At 35.6% G+C, this 26,941-nt stretch overlaps 1 long non-coding RNA gene across 1 annotated transcript; it reads left to right on the forward strand.

Moving 5' to 3' along the window:
- LOC138713551 (uncharacterized) lies at window positions 1-26,331 on the forward strand. The gene is made up of 2 exons (XR_011335908.1): window positions 1-1,117; window positions 23,607-26,331. It is a non-coding gene; the product is annotated as an uncharacterized lncRNA (long non-coding RNA).
- The last annotated feature ends 610 nt before the right edge of the window (window positions 26,332-26,941 follow it).

The raw sequence follows: 26,941 nt of genomic DNA on the forward strand, positions 1-26,941 counted from the left end.
GGGTGCGAGTTGTAGGAAAGCGGAGCTCTTTGCCTCAGACAGTGTGCTTTGGGCACTGTATTTGCCGTGCCCACGAAGTCTCTTTAGTTTAGGAACAGTCCAATTAGCTGCGTGCCATTTTTTAGGGGTGTTGATACTTGCTGTATAGCAGACGACATTTTACAGCTAAACTTGACATGAAAAACGTTAGGCCTAAATGTAAGTTTACTAATTTAGAAGCTAGACTCATTGTATAAATCACGTGTGTATGTATATACTGTATATTCATTTGTCACAGTATTAATGCTCCCTGTAAACTTTTATGCTTCCATCGTATCCAAAAAAAGAAAGTTTACATTACAATACATGAAGTTGGTAGTTCTCAAAAAGCTTTGTCACTGACAAAAGAGAATCTTGGCGGGCGTTTTGCCGCCTTCAGTGCACACTACAGTTTTCAACTGAGTTTCCCCAAGTCTAGTGCTGCGGTAGTAAGAAGGCAGGCAGTTGCGTGATCTGAGAGTACGAACGAGTGAGAATCAGCACATTTCTGTGAATTACACTTAGAATTCCATTTAACTTTCCTCTGGGCGTAGCAGTGCTCTCAATTGAGAGAAAGATGGTACATTCTATTCCGAACTTCAACAATAGAGTTATAGAGGTTTTTGCTCGCAGAAAGAACCGAAAAATGGAGCTCATCTACAAAAATTAGAAAGGTTAGTCTACATAAATTGGTTTTATATGTTTTTAATTTTCAGGGTTCATCATTAAGGTTGTGCCCCACTTGACAGAATGGCCTTCGGCCGCCACTGGGTGAGTTCATTATACAATGCAGCAGGGACAAAAGAAGAAGCTATTCATAGAGTTAATTTTAATACAGTATATATGAGACAGGGAGTGTGCCTCTCCTACTAATCAATTGAAAGGCTCGGTCACTGCCATCGTGATCTAATACAGGCCGTAAGGCAGACCACGTGACTCGCTTAACAGCTGATCGCGAAAGGCGGTCTTTCAACCATATGAATTAGTTGCAGTGCATGAAGAATAACATATATTTCTCTGAAATGCAGTGTAATTGCGTCAGTAAAATTTTAAACAGTGATTGTGAGACACTTGAGACACAATTTACTTGCAATTTAAGGTATAATATTATTTTTGGTGTGAAAATTACGTTATTGCAGGCAAAGTTCGTATGTGTAATACCTGCCTTTATTTCGATTAAATATTGAGCCCTTATGTGGTTAAGTGAAATTTTGGTCTTATAAACAGTAGGCTAAATATGTGTAATAATATATACGTGAAAGTGAAACATTGACTGGCATGTAAAGTAAGTTGTGATTAGGCCTAAGTGCAGCGTTACCGATGTTACTCTTGTCTAATCCATTATTGTTAGTTTACCGTATTTGTCTTATTAAATTTAAATTATTGCCCCCTTTTTATTTGTGAATAACCTACATTATACGAGTAGATAATACGACGTTTGATAATATACACTATTTGAACTAAAAACGAGATACATATAGTATATTACGAAAAATTATACCCTATAGTTTTCATTACTGTTACAGTATCTAGAATTGTAATTAGTTGAAATAAAGCACTCATGTTTCATTACGAAATTCTTGCACATTCATTTATGCACGTTTCAACAATTTTCAGTTGCATCGCACGCATATTTTAATGTGTTGAAGTTATAGGTTATGTTTATTCTATCAGTACTTGCCTTATTTCCATATTCGCAATTATGCATTATAATTAAGCATAACGCTACGTATAACTTATAAATGCAATTTGTCTACACTTCAATTGTATTTATTCGTTTCAGACGGTACTCCAGTCTGAAGTCTGATTAGTTTAAATGTTACTAGGGCTAAACTAGCGCTGAGGTAGTTCCCTTCGTATTCATACATCTTGCATATACAAATTAGTTCGGTTCGTTCAGGATTTTAATATGCCTTGCTTATAGGATCAAATGCATCTCCACAAAAAATAAATTCAACTGTTTTCAGTTCAGAAATTACCGGAACTATACCTCAGCGCTACTAAGTAATATAACGTATGTACATTTCATATGAGGGACTGTGGTGAATTTTCTACCTATAAGTAAGGACGGTAACCGTGTTCTGAAGTTTATCCTAAAAATATATTCTTCTTTATTAAATCTCAAAACCGTTTTCGTTCTCAACTTAAGCCTAAAATGTTGACGCAGATAGGTTATGTTAACATGGTAAATTCTCTTCACATAAAAATAACACAGTTTTATTATTCCTGCCACATTATGCAACACATAAATGGAACTTATGCACATATTACATTGAATAAAAATGTAATTGTATTATTTATTTGTTCCCTACTTTACTGGGTTGTAATGAATTGTATTTATCTAACCTACCAGATTAACACACAACTGTACATACACTAATTTCATAGGAGGGACTGTGGTAAATTTTGTACCTACAAGTAAGGAAGGTAGACGTGCTAAATTAAAATTACAATATAAATAATTCTTCTTTATTAAATCTCAAAATAGCTTCCATTCCAAACTTAAAATGTTGATGCAACCAGGTTATGTTACCATGTAAAACTCCGTTCACATTAAAATAACACAATTTTGTAATTATTTCTGCAACATATTATGCAATAAGAAGTGTGAAGGGGTCTTATACACACATTACACTAAATAAAATTGAGCGCCGACACGCTATAAAGTAATATATTTCACTCAGCTCCGTATACTCAAATAGAAAAGCCCGACTCATCGAGTGACGTCACACAACCTGCATTACGGCCTGGTCTAGATCACGATGGCAGTGGCTCGGTGCAATAAGGTGCTAACCCTCACTTTTGTGAAAATTGAGATTTATACACAAACATACGTGGAATAATATTGTGCACTTTCTATCAAAAGATGGCTCTGGTATGAGTATAAATTTCGCAGCAGTAAATGCATATCCTTTTTCTAATCAATGTTAAGAGCTATTTGTTTTGAGCAATAAGGCGCTAACCTATACCAAGTTGGAAGGAGAAAGTAGCCAAATGAACAGATTCTAAAAAAAGAAGTTAATTGAAACAATGACGTGAGTAACTACACTGATGATAGCATCGACGACCCAGATTATATTATATCTGTCTGGAAATGAAGGCACATCGGAAGAGGTAAGAATTATTTTAATTTCTCATTATTAAAATAGTATTGAGGGATGACACCTTCTTGCATCAAAGTTAAATGTTATAAAAGTTACATATATATGAATATATATATATATATAATTTTACTTCACTGTTTCAGTGTGAATTAAACTTATCAAGAGAACCTGAGATCAGTCACATCAAATTCCCTCCAAACAGGAAAAGAAAGCGTCACCATCAAGACTGGGAACGTTTTAAAAACAAGAGAAGGAAAAATAAAGGACAACAATATACTTCACTATTCAACAAAGAAGTTATTCAAACTAAAGCGATCGTGATTTTGTTCGCATACACTAGAGTTGTATTCTCGGAGATATTGTTCCACCGTTTATACTACAGAACTGGTCATATACAGGGTGTATCAAAAGGTCAGGTCAATCCTTAAGGAGGTGATTCAGGATCTTATTTGCAACAAAAAATCCTAATACACTTTTTCAATATTCATCCCCGTTTCCGAGTTACACGAATATCACGTACCGTATCTATCCCCATTTGATTCCACACCTAATGGACCTGTCTGCTTGAGAGAAGGTAGGTTAATTGTCAGTTGTCTAGAGCAGATGCTCAAAATGTCCCCCTCTTGCAAGAACACACGCTTCAGCACGCCGTCTGACTTCTCGCTGCTCATTATCCAATCCGTGCTGGTGTATCTCCATTGCAGCCGTGTTAATCTTTGAAACGAGCTCTTCCCTGCTTGCTATATCCGTTTGGTACACTTTCTCCTTCTTGTAGCCCCAGAGAAAGAAGTTCAATGGTGTTAAGTCTGGGACCGGGCTGGCCAGGCAACTATGGTATCAACTATATGGTACTCCACCACATTTCAGACTTCCAGTACGCCAATGGTTAGATCACCATTTTCGAGGTAGATAGATTGAAAGTGGTGGTCCTATTGCCTGGCCAGCCCAGTTACCAGACCTAACACCATTGGACTTCTTTCTCTGGGGCTCCATGAAGGAGAAAATGCACCAAACGAAGATAGCAAGCAGGGAAGAGCTCGTTGCAAAGATTAACACGACTGCAATGGAGATACACCAGCACGGATTGGATAATGTGCAGCGAGCGGTCAGGCGGCGTGCTGAAGTGTGTATTCGTGCGAAAGGGGGAAATTTTTAGCATCTGCTCTAGACTACTGACAATTATCCTGCCTTCTCTCAAGCAGACAGGTCCATTAGGTGTGGAATCAAATGAGGATAGATACGGTACGTGATATTCGTGTAACTCGGAAACGGGGATGAATATTGAAAAAAATGTATTAGGATTTTTGTTGCAAATAGAGTCCTGAATCACCTCCTTAAGGTATGGCCAGACCTTTTGATACACCCTGTATAATCTTAAATGCTAATAGAAAAAATAAGTTTACAGTAACAAAGATGTAGCAGTTGGACTTTAGAAATTTTCGTCCATTGACTTATTCAATACTGAAGAAAACAGTTTCAGATTCAAAGAAACCTATCCAATTTTCAAATGCTTCTTTGTTTAAGATTGACTCAGCTTTACCAGGCTTTTTAGAGGTTGGTTACACTTACTAGCATGAACTTTCATTACATTCAGTACACTCTCAAGAAATGGGGTCGTCATAGTTCAACAATTTCAATTTGTTATTTACAACTTAAATATTCAACACAACTTCCTATAGAGAGTCGAAAATTTGCAGATGTAATGTTATTTCTGGAATAGATCCCACCAGTACATCATGTTTTCTACAGGACTCTTGTTACTCGCAGTACTGCGGTGAAGAACATTAACCTGAAAATGTGGATATACTTGATGATATATAGTGCATGGTAAAATTGAATTGTTGTAATGCCATTTAAATTTCGGCCAGTGTATGGGACCAGTGCCCACTCAGCATCGTGATGCACAAGGAGAGCTGCGATAGGTAGCGAAATCTGATTACGAAAGCCGCTATAATGGCTGGGGATCACCGTGCTGACACGATACCTGCATTCTGGTTGGATGATCGTCCACCTCTGCTTCGGCATGTGGACGTGAGGTCAGCAGCCGGCTGGACGATCATGGTCATTCATGGACTGTCGTGCCTCGGATTATTAATATTATTATTATAAGCAAATCTTGTTGTAAACACAATATAATACAACGTAAATTAGAATGTCCAAGTGTAGAGGACAAATTCAGATATTATTCATTATAATTCTAATTTAGTTAGGTTGTATAAGTGTTCAGAATAAATTTATGTTTGTAATTCAATCGTAATCCCTCTAAAAGCAGTGTCCAACCATCTGGTGCAATAAGGTGCTAACCCACATAGACATCCCCAATTATCAAATATGCCTGTAATATAGTCTTCAAAATTCGGTAAAATGTTTCAAAATTACATACATGTAACTTAAGAGTCACAGCTTCATATTGAAAGCAGTTTCAGCATTTAAATTTCAATATTTGGAATTATGCCTTTTTCTAAACTTTAAAATGCTCATATCTCAGAAGTAACTACGTGTGGGTTAACACCTTATTGAACCGAGCCCTTCAATTGCAGCAGAAGTTGTTAAGTTCTCTAAAATAATAATTTATATTTAGGTTGAAAGAAAATGTAGTTAATTCTTGTAAATCTATTACCTATTTTATTTATATACTTTTTGCCTTTCGTCAGTGGGCCAGATAGAAGTACAGCTGTCAAAAGAAAAAGTGGCCGCTCTCCTGAAACAAAGTTCCCTTCGGGTATCTTCGCTACAATTCGGAGACAGGCGATGTTACATGTTGTTGGACCACGTTGCCTGATATCTACAGTTATAATTGAAGTATACTGTGTGTTATTCGATAGCATAATGGTAGCGTTCAGGCCTCTTATTCATGAGGTCCTGTGTTCGACTACAACCTCGTGCTTTTTATGTCCTTTTTTGTTCTGTTTTTGAGAGAGACAAACTGGACATAATGGCTCCTTTCTCTTTTATGATTAATTTAGTAATTAACATCAGGTTCATTAATATATTATGCCATGACTATCATTATCATTATGATATTGTGGCTGCAAATGGAAAGAAAAAAGATTTTATTCTCAATAAAATATCTTTCGTGGCATAAACATAACAAATTTCCTGGCGTCGGCCTTAAAGCATTCAAAAAACAAAACAAAAAAAGCCACAATTCAATATTTAGTCTATCTTCCTCTTATCTCGATCATCTTGCAGTCGAGTGGGCATGGAATTGACTAGTCTTTGCAAATAGCGACTGTTCTTAGACACGATATTCCAGGCATTCTGAACATACACACATAAATGTTCTGTCCATGGGCAGGTCTTTCATTGCAAACCCAGCAATCTCCAATCTTTCCTATTTTCTGCCTTCCTCTTAGTCTCCACATATGATCCACATATCCTAATGTCGTCTATTATTCTTTTCAACCAGAGACCCAACCAATTCCTTTTTCTCTTTCTAATCAGTTTCAGCATCATTCTTTCTTCACTCACTTTTTCAAACACAATTTTATTTCTTATTCTGTCTGTCCACTTTACACGCACCGTTCTCCTCCACATCCACATTTCAAATGCTTCAATTCGTTTCTCTTCATTTCGTCGTAATGTCCATGTTCTTTCCCCATACAATGCCACATTCCACACAAAGCACTTCACTAGTCTCTTCCTTAGTTCTTTTTCCAGAGGTCCGCAGAAGATCCTTCTTCTTCTATTAAAAGCTTCCTTTGTTCATGTGTGCAGTTTTCTTGGGAAGGATAGGCCTAAATGCGGTAACATCCCGTTGCTTTCCGCACACCACTATCTTTTTCGCATCTTATTAAATTCCAGGGGGCCCAAGCGTGGAGATGAGGAGAGTGGATTTGACTAATTGGGCCCTCCGGACTTCACCGAAAGTCACGGCAAGGTTTAAATATTAATTCTATCAGGATGTTTGACCCGGTCAGAGACCGGGAAATCTCAATTAGCCTTTGCCCCCCGCATCCTGGACTAGCTTCTACGAATCATCAGAAAATCTTAGAGTGTGATTGGGCCAATTTTTCCGAAAATGTTTCCACACTTTTGCTCTCGTAGCTCAGCGGACTAACGTCGGAATTTAGATGTCAACGTCTCAGGTTCAATTCCTCATTACTCCTTTTCATTTTATTGTGCTTCAAGATAGTATAATGTAATAATACAAAAAGAAAAACTAATACCAGTATTATGCAACTGGATTTTTCCAAACCTAATATTAAATTTATGTTATTTATATCGCTAAAGAACGATTACAATATAAATAACTTGAATATTATTTATACAGTATCACTAAAGAACGACAACAGAATATAAATGATAAATATCGGTTTGTTTAATTAATATATTGCGAAAGAACAATAACAATATAAATAACTTGAATATTGTTTTATAATGCTAATGAAGGAAAACAGAATATAAATGATAACTTGAATATTATTTAAATTGCTAAAGAACGATAACAATATAAAAAACGTGAATATTATTCATATCGGAATTTCACAGATTTATTACAGATGTACTTAAGAAATTGTAGAAGAATAGTAATTAGTAACAGTGTCCTATTTATTCTTCTTGGAGCCAAATTTGTAACTTTTAAAAGTGTGGTTACTATGTTGAAGTGTATGTGTTGTAACGGATGCTTGATTTGTTATGTATGTGAGTCAGTTATGGGATGCTTGATGTCGTCGCAATGTCGTAATTATAGTTTGTGTTTGTGTGACTATTGTGTATTAATTTATTATGTATGGTACGGAAAGCTGCATATTTGTGTTATAGAAGTGTTACATATGTGTGTTGTTAATGTTTTTGTATGTTTCAAATTGATACCTGATATTTGTTTTGCAATCGCAATGCCTAATTTACGGATTGTTTATGTTTTGTTTACATCGCGTAAGCTAATTTAATTTTCTTTTCCATTTCTCTTTATGCTTATCTTTTTTTGTGTGTAAAACTATAGCCCTAACATACATATGTAAAATAGGGCTAACCCCCATTGGAGATACAATAATAATTATTATTCATATCGTTATAATACGATAACAGAATACAAATGATGACCTGAATTTTATTCATATCTCTAAAGAACGATAACAAAATATAAATAACATGATATCCATAAAGAACGATAACTGGATATAAATGATAATTTGAATATCATTTACATCGCTAAAGAACGATTAAAAAATAAAATGAAAACTTGAAGAAGGCCCGAACCCACGACCTTTGAATCATTAAACAAGCACTCTACCACTGGTCTACGAGGCGCAGATATGGAACACTTTCATAGTTCCGGAACTGCTTGTACAAGCACATGCATCGTGTAACATCACCGCGATCCGAAGTGGACTTTGAAAATATTCGCTGTTCACGAGTGCGGCCACTTTTTTTTTTGACAGCTGTACATTGTGGACCGTAGGTTGTTGATTCCTGTACTATAGAATGACATCAGTCATTAATATTTTCACAGGAACAGCACCTGTAGATTCCTTAACAATGTTGAAGAAGCACCTAAATTGTCACTGTCCTCTTTCTTTCTTTGATAAAGGTATATGACCTATCTCATTATCGTGTCCAAAATGTACATTGCTGAACATCACTTAGAACCTTCATTGTTGCTGGGCAGATCTTGTTTATTTTACAATAACGTTGAAGTTTAGCATGACATATTCCCTGTCCCTTTACTCTTTTCTGATGCTACATTACAATGACAATATATTGATGCTGTTTTTTCCATTTGTAATTTTTGGCACACGTCGTAGTATGTATTTTGTACTTGTTTTCCTTTCTTCCTGTAATGTTCATTCCTTAAATCCTGAAATAAAATACCAAATATATGAATATCACAATATTGGCACAATATTTAAAACTGTGAATTCATTTAAATAGTTATCAAGAATTGAAAATAATATTATATAAATTCTCACCTCCCATATCATTAAAATATATCTCTGTGATAGAAGATCCTTCACCAATTTCATTGCTGTGACTATTCAAAACATGCCTGCTCAACTTTTGTACAGTAATGAACTAATCAGTAGAACCATCAACTGAAATTATTTTAAAGACATTCAATTAACATGAAACAATGGAATGGATGTTTCAGAATTGTTTATATCAATCAGAAACATGCATATCACCGTTTGGGAGGTGTTGTATTTATACTAGGCATACTAAACTTATAAAGAGTAGGCTGCTTTGCTGTGATGGAACAGTTTTCTTAACAGGTAGACCTACCTGTTTGGTTTTAATAATTTAATATTTTATTTCATTTCTTTAACTATTCTTCACATACAGTATCTGCGAAGAATTAATGTTCCCTTCACCCCACAACTTTAGGCAATAATAACACTTGTCAGGACAATGTAATTCATCTTTACCTTTCTTTGTGGAGTGTTCACTGTTCACATGTCGTTTTAATTCGTGTTCACTTGAAGTTCTCATCACATGAATTACAAATGAAATTAGGCAAAATTTTAAGTATTTGTTTTTTATGTCTCTTCACTAAATAATATGTAGAAAAGACATTGTTGCAAACATCACAATTCATTTTGGCTTGCTAGATTCTTAGATAGACCCATGTATTATAGGTCCCTTGAATTACTGGCGCGTCCTCAGTATGTGGATAGAGGAGATGGCCTCAGATATGGAGGGTAGCTGTGGATATATTGAATAAGCAGTCGCAGACAGCCGATAAGGAGTGGTCTCCAGCTTGGGGATTGAGTGAAGGGCTAACAACCCAACACCATAAAAAAGAGCTTTTTGCAAAACCCCAACATAAATAAGATAGGCAGGGCATGTAGCACATATGGGCGAATCCAGAAATGGATATAGAGTGTTAGTTGGTAAACCTGGGGGCAAAAGATCTTTGGTGAAGCCGAGATGTAGATTAAAATGGATTTGAGGGAATTGAGATATGATGCTGGAGACTGGATTATCTTGCTGAGGATAGGGACCGATGGCAGGCTTTTGTGAGGACAGCAATGAACCTCTGAGTTCTCTAAAACTCATTTGTAAGTAAGCAAGATTCTAACTGCTTGCGCTGCATGTTATTCTGCCATGACAGTTGACAGTCTGATCATCTCCTTATTCTTGCCTCCCCACCTCTGACTGGCCAGGTCGTTTCATGTTGCCGAGATGTTTGTAAACAGTGTCCTTCGCAGTGTTTAAACATCAACTGCTAACACAGATTTGGACAGTGTCTACTATTAAACATCATCTCTGCAACATGGCAGCCATACTTAGGTGGTGTTTAACCTTAAACATTGTTTCTGCAATTGGCCCAATGAGCACAGCTTTTTAAAAGATGGCATAATTAATGACACAATTGCTGTGGGATTCTAAAACTTCGTCGAAGTGCAAAGTAGGACCACAGATTCACTTTCATAAAAAAAGTGATTTTTGAGCGAAACTTGTCAAATTTTCACCCATCGCTTCACTTAAAGTGGAGAGTCACATGTTACCACCATAAATCTCGTACAATTTCTGGAGTGCTATAAGTAATTGTAATACTGAAATAAATAATGGCCAAGTGCCAAATAAATAAGTGCCAAAACATGAGAAACTGGGTGAATGGAGAAAATGAAATTTATGTGCCAATGCTTATAACGTATAAACTGGGCTAACTTCAAACACCAGGAGAAGCAGGTGAATATTATAATGACAGATTACAGTTGAGTTATGTACCCGACATTGTTCCATAAAATATGAGCTATGTACCAGAACATGTTTGATCTTGTTCAGTTAGCTATAGCAACACATGGTGGTAAATACTTGGTAAAGGGACATTCATACATGAGTTGTGATAGGGACTTTGCGCAAATAGAAAATAGAAAGAGAAGTATGAACTACCTTTGGACTTGGTTAAAATTATGGTAACTGTAACATCAAAACCATTTCATGTCACCATTATAAAAGTTACAGATTTCTTGGACTTCAAAGATGCTGCAGGTTCATTAATCAATTTCACTAACATACACATCACACAGGCTAAATGGATTACAAAGGATAGGCCAGACATTGTGCAAGTGAAGAGAACCCTCAATCATTTGGAAGCCTGGAATGACATTTGGGTAAAGTAAAGGTATCCCCGTAACATGCCATGAAGGCACTTGGGGGGGCATGGAGGTAGAGCCCCATGCTTTCCATGACCTCGGCACTAGAATGAGGTGGTGTGGTCGGCACCACGCTCTGACTGCCTTTTACCCCTGGGAAAGACCCGGTACTCAATTTTATAGGAGGCGAGTGAACCTCGGGGCCGTTCTGAAAGTTTGGCACCTGGGATCGAACCCCGGACCTTCCAGTCCATAGCCAGCTGCTCTACCAACTGAGCTACCTGGCCGCCCTTGACATTTGGGTAATGAAGAATAATGTTGCACTAGAAACAATTTTTCAGATATCCCTCAATTGAAGTGCGGAAGCAAACTTTCAAAGAAAAAAATAAACAACCTAAGAGCTATGTTGCCATTTCTGCAGCCTGAGAACAGAGGATTCTATGAACAGTTATTTGAAGAAGAGTGATGCGGGTACCCATATGTGAATTTTGAAGAAATTCTCTAAAAAATCACAATTTCGTTTTTTTGTCATAAAATACTTCATACCTCCCTCTATCAAAAAATAGTACCACCATTATGGTAGCGCCATTTTTAAAGTCCATATGCCAATTTTAAAATTTGCACACTGCTTTGAATTCCAGCTGCGACACGCTCAGTTTTGCACTGTTTTCTCACACTTGAAATTTTCAGCATTTTCATTCCTACAAAATGCTCCTTGCGAAGTAGATTTTGATAGACAGTTCAAACTTAGTATTTAAGTTCACAGATATGTAGTGAATAAAAATTGCTCTGAATTTTAAAGTCAATAAAATTTCAATATATATTTTTTTCAGTTTCTTAATATATTTTTTTATTAAAAAAAAAACAATATTAAAAGATTCTAGAGGTTTATCTAATCAATCTGCATGGAAACCCAGGTCAATTTAAATAAGTATATGTGTAGTGAGCCTATTAAAAAATTATGAGAATGAAAAAAAGAAAATTGTTACATAAAAGACTTTTCGAGTTACTACCCCTCCCACCCCCCAAAATGTAAACTTGCCCATAACTTGTGAAGCATGAAAGCTACAAGGACAAATTTTTGTGAGTTCTTTAGTTATATTAGTATACATCTATGGTCCAAATTTGAAAAATCTAGTTGTTGTAGTTTAGAATTTCTTAATTTCACTCATGGGTCCCAAAGTATTGTGTTAAGGGATGAAATTATTTTGTCCTCTAATATTATTTTTGATTAATATCTCTGGTACATCATATTATTCATTTTGTTCCTAGTGGACGTACCCAACTATTCATATAAATACTTTGGTACTTATGTCATTTTACTTTTTTCAATTTGCAATTTAAATTGCAGGAGAACTATTCAATACTATTCGAAATTACAAATAGGCATTAAAGAATTATAGTTAATGATTAGATCATAATTTTTCTGTGTATGTATCTATGAATATATATAATTTAAACAGATTTTTTCCTTGCCTGAATAAATATGATTTTAGTATTTAACTCGTTATTTATTTCAATGTTACAATTGTTAATCAAGTTTCAACAATTAAAACTGGTTCAATCTAAGGTGAAGTATTTGTTAATACATAGCAAATGTTTTCAAAGAAATGCTCAATCTAAATAAAATTTAGCTTCCTCTGGTGTGGTTGCTGAATAGACATTATTAACATAAGACTATTCATTTAAGGCAGTTCTGCAAAATAGTAATAATAATAAATAATAATAATAATAATAATAATAATAATACTTGCTTACAAATGGCTTTTAAGAAACCCGAATGTTCATTGCCACCCTCACATAAGCCTGCCATCGGTCCCTATCCTGAGCAAGATTAATCCAGTCTCTACCATCATATCCCACCTCCCTCAAATCCATTTTAATATTATCCTCCCATCTACGTCTCGGCCTCCCCAAAGGTCTTTATCCCTTCGGCCTCCCAACTAACACTCTACATGCATTTCTGGATTGGCCCATGTGCTACATGCCCTGCCCATCTCAAAAGTCTGGATTTACTAATCATGTCAGGTGAAGAATACAATGCATGCAGTTCTGTGTTGTGTAACTTTCTCCATTCTCCTGTAACTTCATCCCTTTTAGCCCCAAATATTTTCCTAAGAACCTTTTTCTCAAACACCCTTAATCTCTGTTCCTCTCTCAAAGTGAGAGTCCAAGTTTCACAACCATACAGAACAACCAGTAATATAACTGTTTTATAAATTCCAACTTTCAGATTTTTTGACAGCAGACTAGATAACAAAAGCTTCTCAACCGAATAATGACACGCATTTCCCATATTTATTCTGGATTTAATTTCCTCCCGAGTGTCATTTATATTTGTTACTGTTGCTCCAAGATATTTGAATTTTTTCACCTCTTCGAAGGATAAACCTCCAATTTTTATATTTCCATTTCGTAGAATATTCTAGTCACGAGACATAATCATATACTTTGTCTTTTCGGGGTTTACTTCCAAACCTATCTCTTTACTTGCTTCAAGTAAAATTCCCGTGTTTTCCCTAATTGTTTGTGGATTTTCTTCTAACATATTCACGTCATCCACACAGATAAGAAGCTGATGTAACCGGTTCAATTTCAAACCCTCTCTGTTATCCTGAACTTTCATATTCTAGAGCAAAGTTAAAAAGTAAAGGTGATAGTACATCTCCTTGCTTTAGCCCGCAGTGAATTGGAAAAGCATCAGACAGAAGCTTGCCTATATGGACTGCTGTAAGTTTCATTGAAACACATTTTAATATTAATCAAACGAGTTTCTTGGGAATACCAAATTCAATAAGAATGTTATATAAAACTTCTCTCTTAACCGAGTCATATGCCTTTTTGAAATCTATGAATAACTAATGTACTGTACCCTTATACTCCCATTTATTCTCCAATATCTATTGAATACAAAAAATCTGATCAATAGTCGATCTATTACGTCTAAAACCACACTGATGATCTCCAATAATTTCATCTACATAGAGCGTTAATCTTCTCAAAAGAATATTGGACAAAATTTTGTACGACGTCAACAAAAGTGATATTCCTCGAAAGTTACTACAGTTAGTCTTGTCCCCCTTTTTAAAAATAGATACAATTATGAAATTCTTCCATTGTTCTGGTACAATTACCTTTTCCAAAATAGCAAGTACAAGCTTATAAATTTCGCTAGATAATGTGCTTCCACTCTCTTATATTAATTCTGCTGGAATTTGATTGATACCTGGAGACTTCTACTTTTTTCAGATTGTCTATCGCGATTTCGACTTCTGAAAGTGTGGGTTCAGGTATAAGTGGCTCAGCAGTTTGTATTTGAATTTCGTCCTGATAATTTCTATTTGGCCTATGTACACTTAGCGGCAAAAAGAATGGGCCGGCCGACAATTTCTAAGTTCCAGAGACATAACATTGCACATGCTCGTCTCGTCAAAGCCATAGTTCACTAGGTAACACACAATTAAACCATTTAAATTTGCTGTATTTTGTTTAAGAGTCTAAAATATGTAATAAAATCGAATGGCGAGTTGATTCTAGATACATCAGGGCCCTTGAAGAGTGAAATAATAATAAAATTGATAAATACAAAATCAACCGGAGCGAATATGAACAGGAAAACCACGTATTATGCCGCACTGGTATTAACAGTCACAGTAGCATAAGTCGTTACGGCATTGGACTATTGAACAAGTTGGTAGTAGTAGCTGAAGGTTCGAATCTCCCTCAATTTTCTTCTTTTTTATTACAAATTTGTCATCATATGTGTCTTGCAAAGCTATAATTATGTGGCGATATCTCTTAGAATAACTCTAATAAATAATAAACCTCCCTCTCTCTTTCAAGCAATACTGCTATCTGTTAATACAACGTTCTGTCTCGTCATTACGCTTGAAGATGGCACAGGAACAATAACGCATTGCCCTTGTTTGCATAGGTTATTCTGCATATGCTGCTCTTCAACAGGACTTCGATTGGAGAAATGTCATTTTCTCCGACCAGGTAATTGTCTCGGGTAGCATTCTGCGTATGCTACTCTCCGACAGGACTTCGATTGGAGAAATGTCATTTTCTCCGACGAAGTAATTGTCTCCAGTAGCAACGACAGTACTGCCCTACTTTATTGTATGAATGGCCACCAATATGATGAACGCTTCGTGAGACGAATTAACAAGTCGGGTTGCGTGAGGGTCGAGTGTTAGGGGGTGGATGTCGTATGATGGGGCAGGACTTCTGGAACGCATCCACGGGCGGTTTACGGCAGAAGTCTACGAACACATTTTGGCAAATGTAATGATCCCTTCTGCCCGAAAACGATATCCAGAAGGATCACTTTTCTTCCAACAGGATAATCATCTGATACACACCGTCAACCGGATTCAAAGATGGTTTACGAGAAGGCATGATGTCGACCCAGTTGACTGGCTCCAAATTCACCAGATATGAATCCGATTCAAAATTTGTGGGCTGCAGTCAAAAATATCCTACAGTCTAATTGGGCAGAACAACCACGTGTTCAGACACCCGAGGAATTGTGGGACAGAGTTCTAGATGTGTGGGAGGAGTTGGCCAAGAATTTAGTCCTGTTCCATAATCTTGTAGACTTGATGCCGCACAGAATGAGGGCAGTTGTTGACGCAGATGGTTTGTGGACGAGATACTAGTCCACATCACAGGCCTTGTTTTGTTAATATATTAAAAAATTGTTTGTTTTTGTTAATTTAATTATTTATTTGTGTTTGATATGCATCCGGTTTTTTAGGATGTGAAACAAGTATTTTTGTTTATACAGGCCAGGTCTCACCTATTAATAGCCCACAGGTGACGGGCAATAATATTTTTACAAGACAGGCATAACGAAGTTTGTTAACAAATGCCATTTCACATTTAAACTAATAAATTAAGTAAAAGTTAAAATAAAAAAAATTATAATTGTACCGTACCGGGATGCGAACTCACAACCTCTGGTACGGATGTTAGACACCTTACCACTGGGCCACACACTACTCGTAAGGTTTACTACATTATAGGTGGACGACTTTCAATAAAGAGACACCACAGCAATGCCTTGCAGTGGGTTACGTTTACACAAGTGAACCGTGCGATATAACTCAGCATTTCTATCGACCAAGAGTCGGCCCATTCTTTTTGCCGCTAAGTGTACATTTAGTAGTTGCACAAAATAGTTCTTCCATCTGTTCAGGATTGAATGAGAGTCTGCAAGCAAGTCACCATTCTCATCCTTAATTACGTTTACCCTTGCCTGATATCTGTTCTTAAATTTCTTTATACCCTTATATAAATCTGTAATGTTTTTATTCCAACTGTTTGTTTCTACCTCATTAATTTTTTCCTTCAAGTAATCTCTCTTTTTATTCCTAAGTCTACAACTTCCTTCCTGTCTTTAATTGAAATAATTATCTCTATTTGCCTCAACTGGATCCTGTAAGAATTTCAATTTTGCCTGTTTCCTTCTTTCTACTACCGTGCAACAATCTTCATCAAGCCACAGTTTCTTTTTCTTAGTTTCATAATAACCTATGCTCTGCTCAGCTGCAATTTTAATACTATCTCTGATATTTTCTCACACGCTATTAACATGTAACTCTTTCTCAACTTCGTCCGAGCTTTCTAAAGTGCCAAACCTATTTTAAATTTCGACCTGATAATATTGCTTAATTTCCTCATCCTTTAATTTCAGGATATTGAATCTACTAATATTAACTTGCTGCTCTACTTGCTTAGCTACTGATAGTCTTTCTCTTAATTCTCCAATTACCAAATAATGGTTAGAATTACAGTCTGCCCCCTTGAAAGTTTGAATGTCTGCTGTACTAGTATGTCTGAGTTTATCTATCAAGATGTGATCTATTCGATTGTGTGTCAATCCATCTGGAGAAGTCCAAGTATATTTATGTTTATCCTTATGGGGAAATGTTGCACTTTTGACAATTAAATTTTTTTATGTCGCAAAGTTGGCTAACCTAACTCCATTGTCATTACTAGTTACGTGTAAGCTCTCTTTTCCAATAATCGGTTTAAAAATATCCTCCTGCCCTACTTTGGCATTGAAATCCCTCAATAAAATTTTCATGTGATATCTAGATAACTGATCAAAAGTGTATTCCAATTCCTTATAGAAGCTATCCTTTATATGGTCGTCTTTCTCTTCTGTAGGATTGTGAGCATTTATAACTATGATATCGCACCATCTACCCTTAAGTACTAAATACGATAACCTGTCACTGATAAATTCGACCTTTTTTACTGCTGATTTTATTCTTTTATGAATCCTGTTCCTAATTGGTGATTATTGTTTCCTTCACCAATAATAATAATAATAATAATAATAATAATAATAATAATAATATAATTATAATAATAATGATAAACTAAATTCTACTGAGAAGGAAAACTTAAGTTGTTGGTTTGTTCTTAGTGGATGTCTACTAGATTCATCAAGGAACTGTGTTTTCACAGATATCTCATCCATGTATTTTATCTATGATGCTAATCATTATGATGGCTGTTGTGAGGTCAGCACAGCACAGCAGGCATATCTATAATGAAAATAATTGCTTAAATGAAGAAATAACCAGTTTATAAAATTAACAAATGACTCATAAGACAGAATGAAACTTCAAATTCACAAACGAAAACAAGCAGGGTAAACAGAAAATATTTACTTAGGAGTTCAGTTCCACCGATACCCTGCAATAGAAAAAAACAGTGAGCTCACTTTGTGCAATACAGTTGTGAGGCAGAGGAATGCTATGTTATTGTTGTTGCATCAAAAAATTATCAAAATGTGTGACTATAGAAAACGCTCGTCACATCATGAATGATTCACATTTATTTAAATCAAATAACTACAAATAACATTAAAGAATTAAATATAGTGCATGTGTAGTTGAACAACTCACCACTCACCTGCATAGTGTGAATTATTAATGCACGCTTATCACAAGTACTGAATGATTACATCATAGTAGTAAGTTGCTTCCCTTGCAACACTTTTTGTCTCAAGCTGGCAATCCAATCATTGTTCACGAATGACAAGGCTTGCTTTTATTTACACGATTACTTTCAAACACACAATGAATTTAATTCACATGCTAACCTAAACGTGCTCCTCCAAAGAGTTAATATTGGGGTGTAGCATATCAATCACTCTTGTTATATTTTACGAAGAAACCGTGAATGCTGTACAATACAGCGATATGATCTTGCTACAATTTTTGAGAAATTAAAGAGGACTAAAAATCTCATGAATTTTTTCCAACAAGATGAAGCAACAGCTCACACAGCAAATGTTCCTATGTCAGCATTGCATCAAGTTCTTGGGGCTGAGATGATAAGCAGAGGCCTATGGTGACCAAGATCACACAATTTAATGTACTGCAACTTTTATTTATAGAATAACTTTGATGAGAACAATCCTAGCATCACTTATTATCTAAAGAGAGAAATTTGCGAAGCAATAAATAGCATTATTCACGAGGTGCTTTAGTGGGATTCAAATAATTTTGTAATGCAGTGCCAGTTTTGCTTGGCCATTGAAGGAAACTATTTTCAACATTCCACGTAATTTCAGATGAGCTGCATACTTAAGTCTAAATGCCTCATTACTGATACTAATACTCATCTGCCATTGCAATTACATTTCACGAATGAAGTATAATACACACACTATTGATGAAAACATCAACATTGCCAATGTTCCTTCTCAGGTTAATGCTTTGTAGTTATGGCTTTACGTCTAAAAGTCATATTCTTCAGCCATTTGATGTGATAGTTTTCTGGTTATTAAAAAAAAAAAATCTATCTGCATACTTACAGACTACAAGGGGGCTATATTTAATATAATTAAATATGTACCAAACCTATATGCACATAGAATTATTCCACTTCAGAAACAACTAAGTAAACTAAAAGAACTCCAAAAGGAAATAACATTTCAATGGATACCTAGTCATTGTGGTATACCTAGAAACGAGAAAGTCGATAATATTGCAAAACAAGCAACATACTGTATTTGCCACCAAGACCTCTTCATATCTCTATCCAGTGCTTTTGCTTCAGTAAAGTCTCATTTTACAAACCTATGGATCAACAATTGGCTCTCTTCTGACAAAGGAAAAATTTTACAGTCTGTACAAAAGAAACCAAATGACCTGGAAATGTACAAAAACTTGCCCAGACATGTTTAAACATTTTTAACAAGAGCCAGAACAGGTCACATTGTCACTCAATTGTACCTATGCCGATTTCACATTTCTGATAAACCTACTTGTCTGTGGTGTAATAATCATGATGAAGATCTGGAACACATTCTTCTATACTGCCCATCCATAAACCACAGAAGAAATAAATTAAACTCATCAATACCGGTTGCAGAAAACACAGCCCTGCAGTATATATTGACTACACCCCAACTCTGGCTACTAGCAACAGGCATCTACTGTTCTCCAACCAGGAGATCAACCGTGAAAGGAATGTGTTTACTATTGCGTCATCTATTGGAATGAAGTAGATAGACGATATTACTGTTATAACATCAGTTTAAAAACCATGCGCTCTCCTCCATATGTTATTTTCTGTATGGAGAGATTAAAAGACCAGGAGATTAACTGTGATCCAATTTTGTAACTAGGGTAGTATAAACATGTGTATATCAATGTTATTGTTTGTGCTGTGACAGCTAGCCAATAGAGATAAGAGTATCCACGTGTGTGATCTTATGACATCAACATTCATTCACAGCATTATCCTGCTTCGTCTCAGTCCCCGAAGACTTTCTCGTGGTTGGAGTACAGCATAATGAACACCGATCAAAATACCCCTCATTTCTCGTGCAAAACAACAACTGAATAGACTACAGTGGACTATAGTGGACTTTATGTTGTCACTAAACAGCTGGCTACATTAAGAAGATTGATTGATTTAAAAAAAAAAAACACATGAAAATTTTGTCACATTAGTAGAGGTCGGAAAATGATGGAGATCAAGTAAAGAAAAATATAAAATTGGCACTTGAATATGGCCGAGATGTCAGTAAAATACTCTATAACTTCTGCATTTCGAATATGTGGTCTCTGTTTATTTAATGCAGATGACGTAAACTATAAGTAATGCAAGTCTATAAGAGCAAAGTCTTTTGTGAATGACATGCGTCATATATTATACCTAGGTGACCATACATCCTCCTTTTCCCAGACATGTCCTACATTTTGAGAAATTAGATTCAGTTTGTGTCAATTTGTCACATTTATGTCGTATTTACTTCTCTTGCATTTACAAATTTTGCTGTAAGATGGCATAACAGATAATATTCACTTTTTTGTCGAAAAAGTCGCAGTTATTTACAAGGTTTCTGGAAAGCAGCTTTGCCTCAAGGAGAATTTGAATTTATAATCGCGGTTTCTTTCTTTTGAGCAACAATTGTCATAATATGAGAAGGTTGTGTTGTGTGTGAGAGTCTAGTAACTAACTAGTTCTCATGTTTGTGGTCTGGTTATTTAGTATTTTGCGACTCTGGAAATTTTGAAGAATGCTGAAACATAAATGCCAATTTGGCACAAATTTTACAAATAATTACACGTCATTCAAAGGTGGAAGAAATGTCAATCAATACAGGCAAGTTACTTAAAAATGTATTTTTGTGAACACGTGTTCCCAATTAGAAATAAAAGTCTACAAGCAGTGTTTCAAAAGTCGAATAACATTTGTATTCAGAATACATGAGAATGATTTGTTTTTTACTTTTTGTTAGCTTTGTAGGTTATGTTTTTGTGAACACCTGGTCCCGAATCTAGATGAAGGTCTGTGCGTGTTTATATAGTTTAATCCAGACATGGGCACAATTTTCTGTTACATGAGGCACTCTATTTGAAATAGTTTGTTTATTAGGAGAGCAGACTGCAGAGTGGGATGGGAAATATAAACTGCTGTGACCTGCGTCACCTTATCGTAATTGCTAAGGCAGGCAATGGTGAATTATTAGGAAAGTGCCTGGTTAATGTGAGACTCTCGAAAACTTTTATTTAATTTGGACAAATTAATTTGGCAGTTTTAATCATAAACCTCTTTACCGTTTCTTCATCATTGAGTTGATTTAAATCACAGGCAAGTTCCCAAGAAATTGCAAACTAGCCAATATTATTCCATCACGTTTTCTACATTTATTCTCTTGAATATTCTGGTGTTTCTCAAGATTGCTTAATAGATGTGCACATTCTCGACCTAAAAATAATTTCAGAAAATCATATTTTGTTTTCTACGCACATTTGATATTTATAAATTTCATTGGGAAATAGTACGTACCAACAACATTTAATTTCTCGTACCTTTTAATCTGGTGTGTTTAAGGAGTAATGTATAACATTTATTAATGGGTATTAGACAGACATAGGAAGTTGCGCATAAAATTAATTTCTACACGATGCGTAAAATGTGTAATTTGCTATTAATGTAAAGAAAAATGTAATAAAATCACAACTTCCTCTAACAAATTAAATAAACAAAGTGTTAAATAATTGTTAACTCGAATTCCCAGGCTACCAAAGTCCGTTACTTGTAGTAATTCATACGTGTTCTTCATATCAAGTGTTATAATATCGTCTATCATTTGAAATGATTCGCTGACACCACACAGTGTTTCTGTGTATTGCTTAGCTAATCACCATGCTGGTACATATACCAGAGGTTACTCGTATTAGTCATCAAAGCTGTCGACGATTTGTTTAATTGGTTATTTTACGACGCTTTTTCAACTGCTATGGTTATATAGCATCTGTATGAGATGAAGGTGATAATGTTGGCGAAATGAATCCAGGGTCCAATGCCGAAAGTTATCCAGCATTTGCTCTTAATGACTTGAGGGAAAATCCTGGAAAAATCTCAACTAAGTAAGTTGTTCCAACCACTGACAGAAGAAGTCCTATTCATAGGGCTAATATTAAAAGAGAAAAAACAAAATCTATTGTCCTTTTGAAAACTCTCTGTGCACACTTTCCCAGAGGCAACACCTTTGACTTTTACTACACAGTAAGGACTGTTAAATTGGTAGGTAAGCCTACTGTAACAATAGCATATATTTTCATATGAGCTCTTCGCTTGTTTCGCTTTGTGCATGTCACATCTAGTACTCTTTAGTGTACTGTGTTGCAATAGGAAACAAGCAAATTGCTGACATTAGAGGATAATTATGGTGTTGTTAAAATACCAATTTCACACTCCTTGTTTCTTCAAATAAATTAATGTTAAATGTTGTTACAGTACGAATTTCACAGTCCTTGTTTCTTCAAAAATCTTTATTTTAGTACCCATGTTTTAGACTTTTTCCTTGTTTTTATGAATAGGCCTACTACCACATTTCAAAATAGTATAATCTTTTTCTTATCATCTTGTATGTACATCACATTTTACCACTCAAATTATTTTCCTTCCTGTGATCATAAACGAAATTATTTAAAACAAATGTTTGCCAGTTATATTGTGATGGCATTTTATTAAAATTAAAATAATTACGCCACATATAAAATCGTGTAAAAATTAGTTTTTTGACGCAATGTAAGTTACATTTAACATATACGTAAAATATGTACCATGTAATTGATGCAGTCAAACCTGATAGGCTACTACGATTTCCGAGCTTAACAGACAATGTTGTTCTCCCCCCTTTAAACAGCAAAAGAACCTTTCTCATTTCACATGAGAGTTGTTTTCAGCTCATACACACTACTTTGATAAGCCATGATTCTGCCACTGTTAACTAAACATATAATCTGCCCACACCAATGAGCTACGAGTAGAGGGAAAAAGGAAGCAAGACACTTATGTCATACAGAGCGATAAGCATTGCCAAAGCCGGTAAGGCACCAATTCTCAAATGAGGCACCTTTGCCCATGTATGATTTAATCTACGTTTTAATGTGTTTATGAAATGTGGTCCTGATTCGATAAGAAGTCTATATATGCATCTTTTTAATGTCTATTAAAATAAAACAGAAGAAAATAATGATATATGATCTCATATTATTATAAGTGTTAACAAAATATTGCTATAATAACTGTGTGCTCTTTGCATGGGCACAAGATCTGGAAGTCCATCTTCAATGCCAAAAACATAATCAAAACATCTAGATTGCAACAACAACGATGCAAACATCTCAAGTTTTGAATAATTTCAAGGGAAAAATGTTCCGGGGCTGGGTATAAATCCCAGGACTCTTTGCTTAGCGCACAAATGCTCTACCGACTCAGCTACCCAGGAACTACACCCGACACCATCACAATTTTTCCCTTTATATCCACACAACTCAAGTGGGCTGAAAAGATGCCAGAAACTCAACTTTAAGTGCACACAAAAAACTTTGTATGACTTGAATTGTGCTTTTCTGTTAACATACCTAAAATGACGTACATATTATGGAAATTTGGTTTTCAGGTAAAGCTCCCTGTGAAGCAGACTGGAATAATTTTAAGGTAAAAATTATTCTGGGGCCGGGTATCAAACTCGGGTCTCTTCGCTTAGCACACACATGCTCTACCGACTCAGCTACCGAGGAACTACACCCGACAACGTCATTGCCTAGTGCTCCTAAAGTTCTTAATAGTTTCTTTTCAGACAGGTTAAGTAAGACTTAGCTATGCCATATGTATTCATTGATGTCTGTTTTACACGACAATGTCACAGAAATGCAAAAGGAAAAAAACATATCGTTGATACTTAATATACGACAATGTATCTTCTCTGCTAGAGAACAGAATACAGTGTTTCTTTATTTCTCTTAAGGCTAAAGAGGTATTGTCATGTGCAAGGCAGAAGGGTTTTGATAGTGAGGTAGATTGTTTTTATAGAGGAAGCAATTTCTTTGTATAGGCAAAGCTGTGATTATGGGTATATAAAGAAATGAACTGTATCTTTTACTGATTTTCAATGTTTCAAATGGATGAATATGAATGGAAATGTGTTGATGAAAGATATGGAAACATGTATTAAGTTTTTACATGAGAAAAGCTTATTAAATAATGAATCTAAATGTTGTGACCAGTTATTGAATCTGAACTGGTTTCTTAAAAACAACAGTACAGACCTCAGAAATATGTCTTGTAATGATAAGTGGGTTAAATATTTTTAAACTAGCAAACATGTTGAATGTCATTCAGAACTGCTGAAAATTGCGGAATACTTTTTGCACTGCCAAGCCATAAAGCAAATTTTGAAAGGGTTTTTTCCTTAATTTTAGCCCTATGGGCAAATAAAAGAAATCAGTTAAATATAGTTTCAGTTAAAGGATTATTGTTAGTAAAATATAATCTTAAACATTTGTCTTGTTTACAGTTCTGTAAATATTTTAAACCAGCAAAACATTTTAAAGCAAATAAGTTCGTCAGAAAAATACATCCAAACCAAATCACAATAACTGTTAAAGTAGGGAGCAAAGATATTGGCGGGTCGTACATAGCACATCTTTGCACGTACCACCCCCTCTCTTCTGACCTGTCCATTGGGATGACTGACTGGCAGTGTGTCGATGCGTTCGGGTGTAGTTGCTTGCAAGCCAATTGTTGGGTATTGAGAGAGTAGTCATCGTAGCTGTTGTCTGTTCACTGTGCACATATTCAAACAGTAATTTTCAATACTAACAGTGGAATTGCTTCTGTGCCTAGTTGAGCGACATGTCTAAAAGGGAGCAGATACGCAGAGCCAAGCGAAAGGAATTATTTATAGTGTTTACGAATACTTAAAAAAAACTTTAATTAATACAACAAATTAAAATTTTCGTAATATGATTGAAATTCTGGTTATTAAGAGAATGAGGAAAACAGGAATTAGGTCACTATAAGTTTAAGTGAAATATTTTAAGATCTGACAGTATATTGGCAATATACTCATTACAGTGAAGTAAATCGTTAAAAACCATTGTGTTATTATTATTATTATTATTATTATTATTATTATTATTAAATTTGCACTGATGGATTTCATTTAATGTAGTATTACTAGCCATTGTCAAGTCAATTATATTATATAAAATAAAACCTGGGTACCGACACAATACTATTTACAAATTATTTACATCGTCAACATTAGTGATTTTACTCACGGGACTGGCTTCATCTTTTCTTGCAACCCTTGTTTTGTTCAAAAGGTCTCTGGTCACTGCTGTCAGTTGGTCACCTGCTGTGATTCTTCCTGCCGGAAGGTCCCTGCTGACTTTCTTTGTCGTAATCCCAGGACCGCTGCCATCATTTTTGGCCTCATTTCTGAACAGCTGGAGCCATTCATCACGACTTCTACTCTTTGTGAAGCGGATGACAATAGGACGCGTCTTCCCTGGCCTGGATGGTATGCGATGTGCTACGCTTACATCATGTTGCACCAATTCATTACCGCCTATGACTTCCTATATTTGGTCAATGACTTCATAAGTTGATTGTTCATCGATCTCCGGAACTCCAAATAGCATTATATTGTCTTTGCGTGTGTAATGCTGCAGATCACTCACTTCCTGTTTGAGATGGTCATTTTCTTGCACTAGCCTCTTCATCTCCTCCTGCGTGGAGTTGAGTTCATGTCTTGTGTGCACCAGTTCCTCTCTAAGACTGTCGAACTTGGAAGATATGAATTCAACTGATTTTCTTAGTTCACTCACCTCAAAATACAAATGCTATTCGATATCAGTATAGTAGTTATAAAATCATGTCGCATATTGTATACCAGTAGTTTGTATTATAACAAATGAAGTGTTCACATGTGCTGTTGTTTAATGATATAATTATAATGCTGCGCACAGAAATTACACTAAATACTGACACACAGACAGTGTTTATATGTAAACACTATTTCGATGTTACAGACTTTAGGTTACGTAGCGAGGAGTGAAAGATGTTTCGGAAGCGACCCTTCGAAGAACGTTTACAGCTAAAGTAGGGGTGGAACGTGGGTTGGGTTAGTATGAAGGGGTATACCTCCATCCGCCAATATTCCTGCTCCCTACTATAGTAGGCCTATTGTAGTATTTTAAATGTATCATTAATGGAGAATCATGTTTCTATTAATATCTAATTTGAAACATTATTTTTATTATATCTTTGAGTTATGTAAGTACTCTGTACTTTTTAAGTGTTTGTCAGAATAAAATAAAATCAATATAATCGTTGGTGTATTTAGATTATTTTCAAGTGTCCTACATTTTTCTTGGATGTTCTACATTTGATGCCAACTGTCCTCTTTTCTCAAAATTTCATATGGTCACCTTGATTATAATGGGACTATTTGAAAGCTAAAATCCAACCTTTATTACTAAAAACAATCGGAGAAGCACCAGAGATTCCAACAAAGATGAAGAGGAATTCCTACTCTCGCTAGTATATTACAGCAATCCTTAAAATGAAACACTATCTTCGAGGCCAATTACTAACACAGAATCAACAGCACATACCATGAGTTTTTAGGTTTTCACGGTGACTATGATTGGAATCAGGCTTTAGGTAAACCACTGTGTCCTGGAACTTGACATTTCCAAAATTTCGGAACTACATACAGGTTCCATCATCAGGGTAAGAGCATCCAGATTAACCTGGTGTAATGAGCCCAAAGGAGTAGGTAACCTCTCTGGTCTTACCCTGATGATGGAACCTGTATGTAGTTCCGAAAAGTCAAGTTCCAGGACACAGTGGTTTGCCCAAAAGCCTAATTCCAAGCACATACCACATTCTAGCTGGTCCAAGTATAAATGGAACAGAAGTTAGGAAAAGACTATCCATACTTAAAAG

Source organism: Periplaneta americana, chromosome 14 (assembly GCF_040183065.1).
Source record: "Periplaneta americana isolate PAMFEO1 chromosome 14, P.americana_PAMFEO1_priV1, whole genome shotgun sequence".
Lineage (NCBI taxonomy): Eukaryota > Metazoa > Arthropoda > Insecta > Blattodea > Blattidae > Periplaneta > Periplaneta americana.